Genomic DNA, 19,321 nt, shown 5'->3' on the forward strand with positions numbered 1-19,321 from the left:
AGAGTCCAGCGACATACACGAGGCCGAGACACATCGAAGATGTAGACAACCTTCAAAGGGCAGTTACTACGTAAACTAGAGCCACTTGCTGCTGCTTCTCTCCTCGTGGCTGAGCCTGCAGGCCCTGGGTCCTGCTGACACACCAGCCGGCGGCTGCCATCACCTACTAGCCATGGCCCACGCCTCCCCCGCGGCTCAACTGCGGACTCGCAGGCCTAAGTGCCCACGACGCTGACCACCACCACCAGCTAGCACCGAGGCCCCAATGCAGGTCATGCCCATCCCGAGCTGGGTGCGCTCCTTCCCCGGCCCGCACGCCACCTGTCTGCATGCGGCCTGCGGGGCCCCTCTGCACCTCCCGCCTGGCGCGCACCCAGTACAACTTCAGCTGCAGCCTCCTCATGGCCGGTCGGCCGCGCTGGCCTGCAGCACCTACCGGGGCGTGCGTCCTGCTGCGCGTCCAGCTCAAGTGCTGCTGCTGCTGCTGCTGCTGCTGCTGCTGCTGCTGCTGCTGGGCCACAGGCGCGGGGACTTCCGCCTGCTCAACGAGCTGCTGGTCTACGCCATCCACGTGACCCTGCGCTGGTGCTTCATGGTCTTCGTGTGCAAGTGAGCGCCCCGGGCCTGGGCCGGGCTGGGTGACTGTGACCAGTAGGGCGGAAGCCTGCGACCAGCCGCTTCCTGACGGGGTAGGTCAGGGCCCTGGTCTGTCACGCTCCCTCCCGTCCGCAGCTGGGTCTCTGCCCAGGAGAGGGACGGCTGCGACTTCTGCGCACAGACGCTGCGCCCTCCGCCCGCTGACCCGCCTGTATGTACAACCCCCTTGGCCACCTCCCGGGGTTCCAACCCCCTTGGCCACCTCCCGGGGTTCCAACCCCCTTGGCCACCTCCCGGGGTTCCAACCCCCTTGGCCACCTCCCGGGGTTCCAACCGCACTTATCCAAGCCGTGCTGCGGGGCTGCCCCATCCGTCTGTACTTGGAGAGCCTCTGTGTCCCCGTCCATTCTCCAGGACACTGGCGCTCCCAGTGGGGTAGGGGGTACCCCCCCAAGGGGTGTGCTGCTCATTAGCAAATCTGGAGGGGTCCTCCTGGCCTGGCCCCAGCCCCGGCCCCTGCCCCTGCCCCAGCCTTAGGGCAGCGTCCGGCTCCATTCACCACACTGCCGCGGGACCGCCGGTCGGGCACAGCTCACAGACCTTCATCCGCCCGGCACCCTGAGAGGTATTGGGGTCTTGAGTCCTAGCCAGTCTTGAGGGTCACCTTGGAACCCTGCAGGCTCAGTCCAGCGGGGGGTCAGGGCCCCGGCAGGTGGTAGACTGGGGTCCGGCCCAGGGCAGATCCGTCTTCCTCCTGGGCAGGTCGGGGAATGTCAGGCCCCTTCACATGTGGATTTCTGGGGAGGCACCTCCGTTTCTTCCTGGCTCTGGGGGCTGCTTTTGGTCTGTTCCTTTGAGAGAACACAGAATTGGGACGTGTGTCTGGAGCAGATGCTGGAGGTCTCCGGGCGCTCTGAGTGTGCACCACGAAATATGGGCACACCTGTGTTTAAGGCACCACTTAGAGTCGAGGGGTGGCCCAGGGCTGGATCTCTGGGCGAGGGGCCAGACCACCCCTTTGCTCCTGCCCTGGGGGCTGTGAGAGCAGCTGGGGAGTGAAAAGCAAAAATGAATGTCGGCAGGGACTGTGGCCGGGAAAGAGCAAAGGGCTGGTGGTCCTGAGGGACTTTTGGTCACAGAGAACACACTCCAGAGCCAGCGTCTGTCCAGACCGGCCGTGGGCAAACTACGGCCCGCGGGCCGGATCCGGCCCGTTTGAAATGAATAAAACTAAAAAAAAAAGACCGTACCCTTTTATGTAATGATGTTTACTTTGAATTTATATTAGTTCACACAAACACTCCATCCATGCTTTTGTTCCGGCCCTCCGGTCCAGTTTAAGAACCCATTGTGGCCCTCGAGTCAAAAAGTTTGCCCACCCCTGGTCCAGACCCTTCCTCTGGCCTTCTGCAGTGAGGGGGACAGGGTGGCCATGTCGCTCAGTGGCCACCGTGGGCCTCCTTGGCAAGTAGGAGGGCACTCTGAATAATTCTGCTGGGACAACAGGCAGAGACAGGGGACAGGGCATGGGGCCGATGCTGCTTCACCCCAAGTTGCCCCTTTACCTCCCTGACAGTGGCCCCTTTGACTCTGCCTGGCCAGGCAGGCCAGTGGCTCGGGGGGACTGTCCAGACAGTTATGTGCCACTGGAAGAAAACCCAATTCAGGTAGAGAAAGCAAAAAGCACTTGGCTATAACTGTGCCCCTCAGTTTGTAGCCAGCTCTGCTGGACGGTTGTCAGCCTAAGGTCAGTGGAGAGGCCCCTTGGAGAAGGAGCTCAAGGAGCTGACCCGAGGGGACCCCCTTCTCAGAGCGGAGAAGAATCTTTTGCACTAAATCATGCTGTTTCCTAAAAGCTTTGTTTTGTGTTAACTCATGCTACTCAGGTCCTTTGAAGTCCCCTGACTGAGGTGGGCATGTGTGTATACCATGGGGATGGTGGGAGGGGTCTGGCCGTGGGCCACCTGGGGTGTCTGTGTGGCAGTGCTAGGAGTTGACACGCTCAACGTGTAGTTGCTCGGGGTCTCAAGTGCCTGTGAAATTCTTTATGAAACGAGCGACCTGCATTAAACTTGTTTTTTTTTAACATGAAAAGAAATAATCATAGGATCCAATACTTCTCAGTGTGTTTACTATATGATAGGCACTCTCACTTTAAACACAGGGTACATATGTCCTCGCTTGATCTGCTCAGTGACCCTGTGAGGTACTTTCACTCTCCCCATTTTACAGAGAAAGCTAAAGCATAGAGAAGTTAGTCACCTGCCCAAAGTCACATGCTTTTTCTTTCACCCCTTATTGAGGTATATTTCATATAGCATACATTCTCTCCAGTGTACAATTCAATATTTTTTAGTAACTTTACCAAGTGGTAAACCACCACTATAAATCAGTTCCAAACATTTTCATCCTCCAATAAGATCCCTCGTGCCCACTTACAGTTAATCCCTGTTTATACTCTGAGCCTCAAGCAAACACTAATCTACTTTCTGTCTCCATATTTCTGGGCATTTCATATGAATGAAATCAGGCTCTATGTGGTCTTTTGTGTCTGGCTTCTTTCATTTACCATCATGTTTTTGAGGTTTGCTCATTATTAGCATGTTAGTAGTTAGTTGTTGTTTTTATCGCCGAATAGTGTTCCATTGTGTGAATACCTCATGTTTTGTCGATCCATTTACCAGCTGATGGACATTTAAGCTGTTCGAGCTTGGAGCTATAATGGATAACACGGTCATGAACATTTGTGTGCAAGTTTTCATGTGACTTACGTTTTTATTTCTCTCTGCATAGGAGAGGAATCACATTGTATATAGTAGTTTTATGTTTATCTTTTTGAGAACACAGCCAAAATGTTTCCAAAGTGGCCGCACCAAGTGGTTTTTGCATATGGTATGTGCTCAGAGTCTAAGTCGATCTTTTTGCATTATGGATATCTGATTTTCCCAGCACCACTGTTGAACAGAGTATCCATTCCTAAGTAAATGAGCTTGGCATCCTGTAAAATAAAAATAGATCAGTTGACTCTAGATACTGTAAAAGGATTTATTTCTGGATTCTCAATTCTGTTCCTTTAGTATATGTATGCCAATATCACACTGTATTGATAAGTGTAACTTAATAGTTACGTTTTTTAAATTGGGAAATGACATTTTATTTTTCACAACTGATTGAGTCTAGGTATTTGCATTTCCTTATAGAGTTTAAGATCTGCTTGTCAATTCTGTCCCCAAAAAAGCATGCTGGAATTTTGACAATAATTGCATTGTAGATTGCCGGTGTGTGTTTCTCGGCATCTAGAAGGGTTCAGGAATCTGGAGAAGGTGCTGTGTGTAGATTAATCAAGAGTCCAGAGACGAAACATAATTTTGAAGGCATTTGGGGGGCCAGAGGAGCTTGGCTAAAGAAACCAAGTTCTCCTTGTCTCAGGACCCCTTGCCATTTATTAACACAATTTGTCCTAAGGCAAGGACAAATCAAAGGGTAGGACTACTATACAGAATCCATTGTCAGATTGGGGAAAATTGCCTATGGCTGTTCAGGTGTTTGGCCAGTAGGAGGCAATAACATGTAGATTGAAGTGCCCTTAGCTGTCTGGCAGCAAGCAATCATTTAATGCATCCTTTTCAGTTTTGGGAAAATGCCGTCAGCCATCTCCAGATGATTCAGCCCTGCTGACATGCTGGAATTGGCTTTCGCCAGTAGATATAGATCAATTTGAAGATAATTGACATCTTAACAATATTGTGTCTTCCAATCCATGGACATGGAATGTCCTTCCATTTACTTAAATCTTCTTTCTTACAGCAAAGTTTTGTAATTTTCAGTGTGCCAGTCCTGAATTTCCTCTTTAAAATGTATTCCTAAGTATTTTATTATTTTTGATACTAGTATGAATGTAATTATACTCTTAATTTCCTTTTTAAATTTTTAATTGCTTCCATATACAAATACAACTGATTTTGGTATATTGATCTTGTATCCTGCAACCTTGCTGTACTCGTGTGCTAGTTCTAACAGTTGTGTTAGTGTGTGTGTATTCCTTAGAATATTCTATATACATACTTGCTTCAGAAGCCCAGCAAGTTATAAAAGTCATTTTTAAGGGGCCTTTGATAAATGTTGGGTTTCATTTACAAACTTGGCTTAACTCCTTTTAAACTGCTTTTATAACTTTAATGTGTTCAATGTCCTTTTGAGTACTGCAATTATCTGGCTTAACAAAACCTTCCTGAATACTCAAATAACTGTTATAAATCTAATACATTAAACTTATAAATATGGTAAATCCTTAGTTCTATTAAATTATTCAATTCTGTAATAAACTTATTAAAATTTAAACTTAAAATCACAAGTCTAAATCAAGTACACATTTAAAATTAGAATCACAAGGATGCTCTCTTGCTCCATTAGGCAAAATTCTCTTAAACACTATAAGTTGAAATATGCCAAAATATAAAATGCCCAAAATGCACAGATTCCTTAACCTAAAAATATTAATACACCACATTTGAGAGTCTTAAACATTACTGTGCTTATTTTTAAATTAAGTAACCATGCCATCCTGAACAACCATCCCTCTCTTTTCTTTTTCTCCTCTGTACATTTGCCCCCCAATCATCCTGACTACATTTCTTTTTTTTTTTTTTTTGCAATATAGATTTATTGGATTTCAGAAAGGAAGGGAGAGGGAGAGAGAAATAGAAACATCAATGATAAGAGAGAATCATTGATCAGCTGCCGCCTGCATGCCCCTCACTGGGGATCAAGCCCACAACCTGGGCATGTGCCCTGACCGGGCATCAAACCATAACCTCCCAGTTCATAGGTAAGTGCCCAACCACTGAGCCACACTAGCCAAGTGTCCTGACTATATTTCAATGACCGCCTTTCCATCAGCTGCCTGTGTGACCTTGGCTAAAGCTACTACCCTCTTAGGGTTCTTGTCTTCTTTACTTACTTAAAAAAATATGGATGAGGTTAGGTTAGATGATCTCTAAGGTCTTAACCATAAAATTCTGAAATTCATATTTTTCTGTTCACAGCTATGATTTTTCCATTCAGGCTAATGAAGATGAGCAAAATTACTAAAAAGTAGAGCATCTACTGCACATGAAAAGCTAACATCACAGCGAATGTTCATCATTGCACATACAGTCATGTGCCACATAACAATGTTTCAGTCAACAACAGACTGCATATATGATTGTGGTCCCATGAGATTTTAATAGAGCTGAAAATTTGTATCACCTAGAGACGTTGTAACTATCATAAAGTCCTAGCTCACTGCATTACTCACATGTTTGTGGTAATGCTCGTGTAAACAAACCTATTCTGCTGCTGGTTGTACAAAAGTATAGTACATACAATTAGAGTAGAGGCTATACCATCTAGGTTTGTGTAAGTGAACCCTGTGATGTTCTCATGACAAAATAGCCCAATGACGCATTTCTCAGAAAGTATCCCTGTCATGAAGTGTGCATGGCTCTAATAAGATTTGGACCGTAAACTTAAAAGCTTAAGAAATTCAAGGTTTGTTCTTTACTTCTAACTTTACTCAATCAAAGACTAATTTAAAAGTCGAAGTCACTTATGAATAATCTCTTCTGTGCTCACAAACTACCAAGGACCTTAAAAATCTAATTTAACCAGTTAGAGCAGAATATCCCTTGGGCGTGCTGGGTGTGCAGTAGGCAGATATACAAGGTGCCTACTGCATACCAGACAGACACTGTACTGGGAACCAAGGACTGCAGCTCACAGGCTCCTGGTGGTTGTGCTCACCAAGACTCTAAAACAGCCAAACTGCACAGCTATTAGCCAGGTCACCAAGGGCATTGAGTTGCTTAGCATTCTCCATAAAACAAAGCCAAGCAGCTATGGCAGGATACTATTTTGAAATAGAACATGACAAATACAGGCATCAGTGATTGGCTTTTTGAGTTTCAAAAGCCTCTCCTTAAAGACTTGCAAGAATGATGGTAGGAGATGGCTTTCCTGTCCGAAGCTCCTCCTCCCTCACGCCAGGCTGGATCAAAATTCCGTCACCTTAGTGGGAAGGAGCAAGTGGAGAATAAGAGAAGGAAAAAAAAATCATAGATGCTGACGCATCCCTGAGAAATGCCCCTGCACCCTGTCTCTCTGAGCCAAATTCCCGTTGAAGAGGAAGACAGATTTCCCCTAGATCAGTGGTCGGCAAACTGCGGCCCCTTGAGTGTGGCTCTTCCACAAAATACCACATGCAGGCGCGCACGAACAGTGCGATTGAAACTTCATGGACACACTCAAGGGGCCAAAGAGCCGCATGTGGCTCGCGAGCCGCAGTTTGCCGACCACTGGGCTGGGGACATCAACAGGATCCCAGGCGGCCCTGCAGAGCACAGAAGTGGGGCTGCTCCTGGCCCCGGGCTGAGCACCTTCCAGGCCAATCTCATTGCACCCTGACAATGGCCCTGGGAGAGAGGCACACTCAGAATCTGTACTTTACAGATGAAGAAACGAAGGCTCTGAATTAAATAACATGCTCAAGGACACAGCTCGACAGTGTTGAGGCTGGGACTTGAGTGCATTCTCCTAGCTCATATGCTATTCCCCATTAAAATACATCTAATATCTATCACCTTTCTTGAGAGATGGATGAGGTGCAGACCTGTCTTCATGCCTGTGGCATGCAGAGAATGGCCACCAGCCAAAGGCAGGAACCCACGCAAAGAAAAAGTAAAAGTAATTCAGGCCCTGACTCAGGATTGTTCTTGATGACCGTTAAGCTAATGGAAGCTCCAAAACACAGCCAAGAAAGTTCTTTTTCTGTTTCTCCTTTTGCTGAATAGGATTTGGCTGTGTGAGGGGGTCATTTAAAGACCTTGGCATGTATTTTTAACAGCGAGCTTTCTGCTACCTCTGTACCCTTCTTCGCATCCACCCCTCAGTCTGCTTAGCTGAACAGGGCGACACCTGCAAGGGGGGTGTGAGGGGTTTACCTTAAACATGACGATAAACTTCCAAGTGTATTGTTAGGGGAAAAATAATTACCAAATAAGACATGCAGTGGGATCCAGTTTTGCCTACTACCCACATGTGAATAGATTTGCACAGAAAATGGACTCTCTCTGGGCAGTAAAAGGATGAGTACTTCTATTAGCTTCAGGGCTGTAGTGGTTAAGTGGTTAAGGTTCAAGTTTCCTGAGCCAGGGGGCCTGGGTTTGAAACCCCACTCTGCCACTTACTGGCTAAGGGACTTTGGGTGAGTGATTGAACCTCTCAGAGTCAAAGTTTTCATCTGTGAAATAAGGGTACTAGCAGAACCTGCCTCACAGGGCTGTGTGAGGGTATCAAGTAGTCCCTTGCCTGCACTTAGCATATTACTCGGCACATGGCCAGCACTCAGTTATATGTGGAGAATATTTCCATCTGTGGTCAGAGGCCGTAATCCAGAGTCCTGATGTCACATCTCCTGTGCAGATCACCTGCCCCAACCCGCTTCTGCAGACGTGGGATCCTAGAGCCAGCAATCCACTCACTGTCCCAGCCTCTCTCCACCCCCTCAGGGGCCTCTCTCAGGCACATTTTCTGCATGAGTGTCCCTGACAAGGTCTCCCATGATCACTTGTCAGTCCCCTCAGGTCTGTACACTCGGGAAAAATCTAACTGTAAACAGCTGTGTGAAGGAAATCCAAACAAACCCTGTCAGATATTTCTAATTTGAAAGGAATTCTGTTCCACCTAATTTAAGGCATTGACAACTCAGACTACAAAGAATTGCAGAAACTATTGCGTTGCTATAAGAATCATGCCACAAGTGTATATTGTGAGGAGAAATATTATGTGAGATAAAGAGAGGGTAAACGGAATCTAGATGCAGAGTCAGAGACTTAACTCATCTCAATGTGAAAGTTTGTTTTCTACATCGAGTCACCCGGGTAGATAACCAGGAGGAAGAACTCCAGGAGACAGTCTCAAGGATCTTACACAGGACTGTAGTGCAGCAGGGTGTTTGAGGAAAAACAAGGCAGGAATGAATATGAATAGAAGCTCTTAAGAACTGTAAGTCTGAGTGCTATGTAAGGTGACAGGCCTGGGTTTGAATACCTTCTTCTCCGCTTGCTGTGCAATCTTGGGCAAGTTACCGAACATCTCTGAGTTCTGCTTTCCTTACCTCAAGAGGATAATCCCTAACTCACAGGATAAATGTTACAAATAAAAGACAATACATGTAAGGACCTGAGCACACACTGAAATCAAACAGATGGTAGTCCCTTTACTAAGAAAACTACATCCTAAAATCAATCAGCAATTTCTGTTGAAGGCTTATCGATTTAGTTTCATGATGATTTCCCTCCTAGGAAAAGGCATACACACAAAATTTAGAAACTGAAATTATCCAGACCTGGGTTTAAATCCTTTCTTTGCCATTTACGACCTTGTAACCTTGAACAAGCTGCCTCAGTTCCCTCGAGTGTAAACTGGAGCTGATCACAGTACCTCAAAGGGATTAAGGCTAACGCTTGGAAAGTGTTTGACACTGATCCCTACCACTCTAAAAATGTTGGCTATTTTTTGTTTTTGTTTCTGTTTTTCTGAAAAATATTCCTGTGATTTCCGCGTGCCTTCCTTTCAATGTATGCTTGCGGTCATGGCCACAAACTTTGCATTTCACAGTATGGCACGGTTCCACTGCACCGATTTAACCCATATAAAACTTGGACAAAAAATATGGAAATGTTTACTTAGATAAGCCCAGGAAACTGACATGGAAATAATAAAGCCAAACAGCTTCTTCATTTTAAAAGCATCCTGACCCCAGTCTAAGACAGCTCAAAGGGTCCATCTGCAGACTAAAACGGAGAGATCGCAAATACGTCCAGTAGAAAATTACTGCTCAGTCTGCACAGAGTCCATAAAGCCCCTGGCAGCCCAATTAAATATGAGCGAAGAGGGAATGAATGTTTATTAAATATCTACAATGTGTCAAGGGCTACACTTATATTCTCTCGCTTATCAGTCATACCACGGCAGCCCTGTACATCACAACTAATACTGGGCACAGTGGGGTTCTTTGTTCTGTTCTGTCCTTTTTAAACATTTCATTGGAAACTTAACAGATACTAATTTGTCAAGTCCTCTCAATAACCCTTCCAAGTAGGGTTTGTTATCAGTTATTTAAAAAGGAACTGAGGCACAGAGACGTTGTATAGGTCTGCCCTAAGTCGAACAACTTATAAGTACTGGAGACAGAATTCAAACCCTAGCAGTAAATTACCCTGCCAGGTTGGTAGTAAGCGGGCCCTGGTGTGAAGCTGCACCAGCCGAGTGAGTGCATGAGGACTGGGTTGGGCTACACAGAGAGAATATTGTATCTTAGACTACTACAACGATTATCATGCATTTGGGATGTGGGTTTTTCATTGTAGTGGAGAGAATCTGGCTTTTATTAATATTCCTACTATGATGGTTATTTGATTAGTTAATACATTCCCGTAGTTTGAAATTCCAAAAATACAAAAGGTATGTAGTAAGTATCCTTTCTCCCAGCCCTGGAAGCAAACGGTGCTCCTTGGGTATCTTTCCAGAAATTTCTTAAGCACATATAAGCAGATAAATAAATGCACACACACACTTAAGGTAACGTATTATTCACGCTTTTCTGCACCTTCCTCTTTTCCTAGGAACCTACATCTGGAGACCATTTCACACATAGAGCTGCCTCACTCCTTACGAGAGCTGCCAACTATTTCATTGCGTGATTTGTCCTCTATTGGACATGGAGGTTGTTCCCAGTCTGTTGCTGTTATCAACAATGCAGCAATTAATAACTCTGCCTATAGATCATTTTTTCATATTTGAAAGTATATCTGATAACATCCTAGAAGTGGAATTTCTGGGTTAAACAGGGTGTGCATTTGATAGATATTCCTTCCTGCCCCTCCACAGAGATTACTCAAATTTCAAAATGTGTGATCCCTGACTCTTACGTGTGAGTGTCTGAATTGGTTTTATTAAAGTGCCCCTAGGATTTCAACTCTTTTTTCTTTTTTAATATTTTTATTAATTTCAGAGAGGAAGGGAGAGGGAGAGAGAAATAGAAACATCGATATGAGAGTGAAACATCGATTGGCTGCCTCCTGCACACCCCCTACTGGGGATCAAGCCCACAACCCAGGCATGTGCCCTGACCAGGAATCAAACTGTGACCTCCTGGTTCATAGGTTGACGCTCAACCACTGAGCCACGCCGGCCGGGCAAGATTTCAACTCTTATCTGCATGACCTGAGGTGCCAATGCTGATGAAAGGGCAACTTTCGATCATAACTCACAATTTAAAATTTTCATTTTCATCAAAATGGTTATTTCCCACTGATTGGCTATTAAATAAAGATTTAAAATTGGAATACACAATTTTTATATCAACAAAACACTGCTTTATATGTTGGGGTGCTGCCCGGCACCACCTGTGGTTATGCAGACAGTGATGCAAACAGCACCCCCTAGAGTTGTGCACAACTATGTATGGCAAGTTAGACACAGTTACTTTAACCCATGCCGCTTGGTGCTAATGATGGTGACTGAATCTCCGTTCTCCTGAGAGTTTGCAGACTCCCAGGACATTTTTTACTGCAATTTCAGATGACCTACGGAAAACGAGACTTTAACCAAAAGGAAGCTTAGATGTCATTAGCATCTTGTCCTTGTCAAAGAACAGAACGCAGAGTAATCACGGACCCCTGGATGTTAAGTCATTGTCCCTAGGAAGCGAGAAGGAGGCACCTAGGGGGATCTGTCTTGGAGCTGGAAGGGGCCAGCCTCCTGGAGCTAAGCGTGAGAGACGCAGAATTAGCTGTTTTCTTTCCCACCTACCGTCCCGCTATCCTAAATTAGATTTGAGATCAAGCTGATACTCACTGCCTGGCCTGGGGAGGCTGATGTTCAGGGAATAGGAAGGATCTTTTATACCAGCAGCGACCAGTGGGACAGCTTGGCAGCTGGGGCATTGGAAATGCCATGCTGCGGAGCCTGCCACATTCACTCCTCCCTCAGCCCTGGCATCTTATCTTCGACTTCACAGAGAGTGACCCCAAAGGAGGCTCCAGGAGGAGGAAGGACGTTAAAGCTCGGTGGATGGAGCAGGATCATGTCTAATCCCCAGCAGCCCAGGGAGCTCAGCTCTGGTGATAAAGGGATCTAGCAGTAATCCAAGCTCTCAACAACGAGATGCTACCCTGAGTGGTGAGATGCACTCAGCTGTGCGGGGTCATCAGCTGATTTAACCCAGACAGGATTTTGCAGATGGAGTCAGTGCCTGTAAGCAGCTCTCTGCTTGTGCTTCCAAAACTGATGGCATTTTAAGAGAATGGATGAATGAAGTAACTTACTTTATGGCCTGATTATATGTGATAGTCATATCTTAAGGATACAGTTTATTACATAAACTAACTACACCCAATCTGCTGCTAACCTAAACACAATCATTTCTCCAGGAGCCTCTCACTAGAGGTCATGTGCCTTCATTACTGTGTAGTGTGGTGACACCTGGTGGGAGAAAGAAGGGGCGCACCCAAGCAGGAACCTGAAAAAAAAAAATGTGTATTTTTGATAACTCCATTTTCATGAAAGTTCTAGAAACTGCGCCTTGGGGTGGGCAGGGCCACCAGTTCCAATTGAAAAGTTCTGTTGTGTTTCCTCCAGGGCTGATAACAGGTGTAGCCTTATCTCCTTTTAAAACCTTGTGGCCTGAATAAGGCAGAGAGGTGAGAAGTGGAACATTGTTCTGTCCAAAACACTTCTCCCAGAGAAATGACACCTGCTTTTCGCCCGAGAGAAGCTGAAGGCAGCCACTCAAAGACTGCAGTGATCATGTCACTTAAAGCGAGCGGCCCCAGGGCTGGCCTGGCGGGTTAAGAAAGGGTAGACTGGGAAGCAACCTATGTAGTCTAACCCTGGGGAAGCTGAAAAGACTCCTCAGCCTCTCGAGCTGTTCCTTCCTCACCCAAATCCAAAGGGCTGGATTTCCTCCCTTTTGTAGCTCATTCCTTTGGCACTGGAAAACTTTCTGCAGCCCTCAGTAATACATACTGAGTGCAAATGACCTGACGTGGGTAATACATAGTCTAAGCCTTCCTAACATTCTGAGGAGGGAAGGTAAGTCACAGCTGAGACCAACTGACTACTCACTAAAGACGTTAGAAGGGGATGTGTATATTGAATCAAATTTGATGACCTCCAGAGGTCCTCGTATGGTCGTAGCAACTACCCGAGATCTAGGCCCTGAGGGAAAGGAGCAAACACAGTTGTGGGAAGAAGGATAGGACTTGAGAGGAGAGAGATGGGAATTATGGGAGGAAAGTAGGAGGAACCCAAGACACTTTTGTCATCCTACCAACTGCTTTTACTCACACTTCTGACACCAAATGCATAGTGTCTTTCCCGAGACCACTTCTCCAACTCTCCAAAACCAGCGGAGTGTCCTATGATTCAATTCAGCTCTAACGCTAACACGGGAGTTAGCACCAGAGTCCACAAGTTAAGTGCTCAGCCTCCCAAGAGAGCCCCTCTTCATGTGCCTCCCACGAGTCCCAGGGTGGCACTTCTGACTGACAGGTTATCCCAGGGGTGGGCAAACTTTTTGACTCGAGGGCCACAATGGGTTCTTAAACTGGACCGGAGGGCCGGAACAAAAGCATGGATGGAGTGTTTGTGTGAACTAATATAAATTCAAAGTAAACATCAGTACATAAAAGGGTACGGTCATTTTTTTTTTTTTTTTTAGTTTTATTCATTTCAAACAGGCCGGATCCGCCCGCTGGCCGTAGTTTGCCCACGGCTGGGTTATACCCTCGGGGGGTTCTCACAACTCCCTCAGTCTCAATCATTCACCAGAACGACCAAACTCAGAAAGGCACTTTACTTACTATGACCAGTGTATTACAAAGGCTATTATAAAGAATACAAATGAACAGTCAGATAAAAAGGTACCTAAGACGAGGTCTGGAAGGGCTCTGGAGTACATAAGCTTCTGTCCCATGGAGGTGGGGTGCATCACCCTCCCTGTACATGGATGCATTAACCAATCCAGAGGCTCTCTGAACCCCATCATGTATAGAGAGTTTGATGGTGGTCCCATTGTATAGGCGTGATTGATTAAATCATTGGCCATCAATGAGTAACACCCTCCTGCCCCTCTCACTCTCCCAGAGGTCTGGAAGTGGGCTGGAACCTCCAAACCTCTAATCATGCTTCAGGCTTTCCTGTGTGGTTACCATTTCCTACCCTGAAGCCATCTAGGAGCCCCCAGCCATAAATTAGCAAACAAAAGACACTCTCATCACTCCAGAATTTCCAAGAGCTTTAGGAGCTGTGTGTCAGGAACTAGGGACTAAGGCAGAATATTTATTTTTTATTATATCATACACTCCCATAGTCTTTCTTGCCCGGGTTCTGGCTTTAAGTTCTCAGGGTAGTTTTTCTTTTTTAAAATCTTCCTCAGTAATTTTTGCCATGCCCAAACTACTCAACTGAGCCTTTTAACTTTTTATAAAAACAGAAACATCACCCTCAAAAGCTGAAGAATAGACTTGTGAATTGTATGAAATATTTGAGTAAGAAAATACATGAAAGAATAATAGATCATGGTCAAGGGTGAATTATCTCAAGATGCAAGATTCTCCTAACATATAAAAATTAATCAATGTAACTCACAATCTGAAGGCAATAAAGGAGAAAAATCCACATAACCATTTTAATAAATGTAGGAAAAGCACTTGACAACATCCAATTTATGATTTTTTTATAAACTTTCAGAAAACTAGGAATAGAAAGAAACTCTCAATCTAATAGAGCATCTATGAAAAGCCTACAGTTAACATCAGACCAGATAGTGAAATATTGAATGCTAAGATTGTGTACAGGTGACCCCTCTCACCAATGTACCAGAGGTCATAGCCAGTGTAATGAGGCAAGAAAAAATAAATTCAGAGGCATAGATTGAGTTTGAACTCCAGGCTCCTTGTCTGGCTGCCTGACAAATACACCTTTCTCTGCGGAAAAACCTGTTGCCTCAGGCTTTGGGTTTCTGTGCAAGATGCCAGGGAGCCCACCAGTTCAGTTTGGTAACAAGAAATGGGCCTGTACAAAAACCTACTAAAATAACTTTTATCTTCCATTAGTTTCCCCCAAATATTCCCTATCACCGTTCCACAATCTACTGCCCCTTGACCAAGCCCCTTTGTCTTATTACATCCCCACAATTTAATGTTCTTGTTTAAAAGATATATAAGCTTTGGGATCTAATGGCTCCTTCGGGTCTTCATTTTCCTCTGAAGACTCCTGTGGACATGTAAACATATAAAATAAAGGGTTTACATTTTTCTCCTGTTCATCTGTTCTCATCTCATTTAATTCTTAGGTTCACCACAGGACCGAAGAGGTAGAAGGAAGTTTTTTCTTTCCCTACATTTACATAGAAAATCCTATAGAATCTACAAAACAATCACTAGAATGAATAAGTGAATTTAGTAAGACTGCAGGATACAAGGTTAATGTACAAAACTTAATTATATTTTCATACAGAAGAGCAAACAATTGGAAAATAAAAATTTAAAACAATTCCATTACCAATACTATGAAAAAGATACTTAGTGTTAAATTTAACAAAACACATGTAAGACCTCTATACCTAAAACCATGAAACATTCTGAGCAAATTTAAAAATCTAAATGATTGAAGACACATACCGTGTTCATGAATTGGATGACTCAATATTATTAGCATGTGAATTCTCTCATTGATCTATACATTTAACACAATTTCAGTTTTAATTCTGGTAAGCTATTTTGTAGAACTTGGCAAACTGATTAAAAAATGTTTATAGAAATGCTTTATAAAGTATACGATTGTCTCTAACCACTATGCTATATACTGAAATTAACACAAAATAATATTGAATGTAAACTGTAATTGCAACATAAAACTTAATAAGATACAATGTATATAGAAATGTAAAGGATATTTGAAAAACAAAAGCAAAGTGGGAAGTTTTAAATTAATCCAAAAAAATGAAATACTGATGGATGGCTGTAGGGATGGACTGATAAAGAGATAAAGCAAGTATAATTTTAAAAAACACACACATTTGAAACTAGGAGGTAAGATACGTGTGTTTGCTATAAAGTTCTTTAATTTCTCTGGATATTTGAAAAAAACTTCGTCATAAAATGTTGAAAGCTTGTATGAGTCTTTATTGAAGGCCTTTTGGGAGGGATAGCTTATGTCACACAACACCCAGCAAAACCTTCTAAATATTTTCTACTCATCTATTTCTTCAAAGTTCCACACCTGGCTTATCATTATAAACATGAATTATTCTTCTGTTCTAGCATGTAAGAATATGTATCTACTTTTTTCAATGAAAGACAAGATCTCAAATGCAGATATCAAAGGTGAAGGCAAGTGAAAATACAAAGACCTAAAGCAAGTGACATTGCATTCCTTCCTCAGTAATCACGGGTTTTTCTCTAAGCCCAGATGTTAATTTAGACTTCATTTAGGAGACTACAAGGTATTTCCAAGAATCAAATTTACCTTCAAAAAATGAGATCATTCCACCAGTAAGGAAATCTAAAGTAATATGACTAAGTCTAAATAGAACATTCCTAAGGAAGAGTTTCAAATGTGTTGTACATAGTACCAGCATTGTTAGAATAGTATAAAACCTCACAAGATAACTGTTTTGAAAAGAATCATATCCAATCAGAGGTATACATTAAAAGAGCCCTCTAAATTAATTGCATTATTTCACATTCTAGCACGGAACAGTATGGATGTTCATAATGATAAGTTTGGTTATCAAGATTAAGTTACAAGTAGTATACTGTTTACCACAAGGCAAGATAAATAACTTTGAAAGACTGCCAATAGAAAGAATAAATCATTAAAAGTTCTGATGCTTGAACATCAGCTATCTCAAGGATTTACTATGTGGAATAGCCCAGTCTCTTTCAGAATATCATATATTACTAAATTCACTTCTGGATGGATATTAACATTTTGTTTCTTCTAGCTGGGATATAACCTTCTAGCCTTGATTCCACAACATCAGCTGTCTCTATAGGGATATTGAGAGACAGCACAAGGTGACCACCACAGATGCATTTTCTAGCAGCAACAGGATGACTGAAAGAGAAGATAATTATGTTTACTGTGTTTGAACAGTTCATCAAGTTGCTAGTAAATCCAATGAAAAGACAGTATCTCCAAATGATGTCTTGTGGAGTTCAGTATTTACAGCGTATTCCTAAGAATAATGCTTTTGATGCTGTAGATGGTACCTATGTGGATAACTCTCTAACATTCACCCCTTTTTTTGTCCTTTATATTCTGGTGAGGATTAAAGGTGAAGATATTAGTAATACGCTTTACACGGTGCCCGATACATTAGGTTAATAATGCCTAGTAAATGCAGGCTACCGTTTTTTTTTTATGGATTGTGGGACAGCATTTTAAAAAGTGTAACATGAGTGTCAGGAAGGAGGAAAGAAAATTATGCTTCTGTTAATCAGCCCACACCCTCTTACCATTTTCCCAAAAAGCATTCAAAATGTTTGGTGTTAATTACCCAAGTATTGTTTTCATTTCAGTTCAAGATTTATATTTTTACCTTCATTTGATTTTAAATGACATAATACAAATATGTCTTACTTTGCAAAAATAAATAAATAAATCAAATCAAATGGAAGCATATAGGATAAAATGTGAAAGTTCCCCTATCTGCCTCCTAATCCTATTCCATGCCCTCCCAGGAGATGACAGCCTGTATCTGTATCCCTCCAGTCATTCAATGTGAAATAGCATTCATCTTCCAGAGCCTAAATCTAGTGCTAGAGTCACTGCACAAAAACGTCAAGTCCTCCCACGAAGAAAGCTCCCTCTGCAGCTCTGATCACCTTGGTAACTTTGAAAGGATCTGACAGGCCCACCTACCCCCATCCTCATAAAAGCACATATCTCTGGATTAATGTAGGAATTCAGAAGACGCTACTATACCAAAAGATTTTGGAGGCCCAAGTCTATGAAAAAACAAACAAACTGGGAATAGGAGAGTTGAAAGTTCACTGCCACGGCCAACCAAGTGAGTCATGTCATCAGTTGGAACCAGCTACTTTCTTCTAGGCCTGCTGCATCTGTTCTTCCCTGAGGAATATAGTAAAAGATGGGTCACAGTTTCATAAAAGTCTCACAGAGAGATTCCACAAGGCTGGGAGGCCTCTCTCTTTCTTGGTTTATGCATGTTACCACACGGGCTGTGAAATGTAAAAGAGGCTTTTAACGTGAAATGATTCCATAGCGAACCTGCCATGTAAATGATTAAGATCCAGCAGGTTGCACTGGCTGCCTTTCCTACAGGTGGTTTTCTAGGCAGTCATTGTATTTTGTAAGCTATCTTTCCTGTAGCTTTTGATGTTCTGGAGGGAATGATGGCATCCATTTCCTTTCAAATAGGGCAATTTTCAATGTAGCTATATTCAGCAAGCTGCAAATCAGCCTGCGAGGCACGGTGAGGCTGCTGGCTTCGCTGGCTCTGTTGCAGGCGATTCTGCCGAGAACCATGAAGGAGATGCTCCGAAACCTTTGATGAGTCCTAAGTAGAACAACATCAAAAGTGAGCTTCCCTTTGAGCAAAATACAGCATCACATCACAGGGCTCTTTTTAAATAAAGGGAAGAAATGAAGCAAGTGCAATGTTTAGTTCCTCTTTGCGTAAAATCAGATCGCTGAGAAAAGGTGTCTGGCATAGAAATAATCTATAAATTCTTGTGAACTTTAAAAATGGCGAAATTAAAATAGTCCCAAAATATTTCAACTTCTGTAATCTTCTGTCGCTTTGTTAGATAGTTGTTGGCTTCAAAACAATCATGCAAGTAATATATTAGTTTGCTACAGCTGCTGTAACAAAGTACCAGAAACTGGGCTTGAACAATAGAAATGTATTGTCTCACAGTTCTGGAATGTCAAAGTCCAAAAAAGTGAGGTGTCAGCTGGTTGGTTCCTTCTGAGAGCTCTGAGAGAAGAATCTGATCCGCGTCTTCCTCCTTGACTTGTAGGTGGCTGTCTTCATCCTGTGTCTCTCCACACAATCTTTCTTCTATGTGCATCTCTGTGCCCAAATGTCCCCTTTTCCTCAAGACACCAGTCATATTGTATTAGGACACGCCCTAGTGATCTCATTTTTAATATTACCTCTACAAGGACTCTGTGTCCAAAGAAGGTCACATTCTGAGGTCATGGGGATTAGATCTTTAACACATGAATTTGGGGGTGTACGCCATTCAGCATATAACGAATAATTTGTAGGGTATATTCAAAATGTGCAGTGTCAATCCAGAATCTTGTACCTGGCAAAACTGCCCTTCAAAAGTGAGGGAGAAATGAAGGCATTCCTGGATAAACAAAAGCTGAGGGAGTTCACTCCATTGTATAGATACACCACATTTGGTTTATCCATCAGTTGATGGAAATTTGAGTTGTTTTTACTTTTTGGTTATTATGAATAATGCTGCTATAAACAGCTAGGATTTAACAGGTAGACAAGAAATCTCAGTCAATGACAAAACAATTGTCTTTCATAAGATAAACTATGGAAACAGGATGCTTTGAAAGTCAGTCAATTCAAGTTAATCCCATCATAAATCTTATTCGATGTGAGATGTGTGATCACCTGGGGATTTGGCTGAAG

General features: G+C 43.3%; 1 pseudogene; it reads left to right on the forward strand.

Moving 5' to 3' along the window:
* Positions 1–253: 253 nt before the first annotated feature.
* The window catches only part of LOC132215396 (uncharacterized), a 38,679-nt pseudogene continuing 19,611 nt past the window's right edge, over positions 254–19,321 (forward strand).

Source organism: Myotis daubentonii, chromosome 14 (assembly GCF_963259705.1).
Source record: "Myotis daubentonii chromosome 14, mMyoDau2.1, whole genome shotgun sequence".
Lineage (NCBI taxonomy): Eukaryota > Metazoa > Chordata > Mammalia > Chiroptera > Vespertilionidae > Myotis > Myotis daubentonii.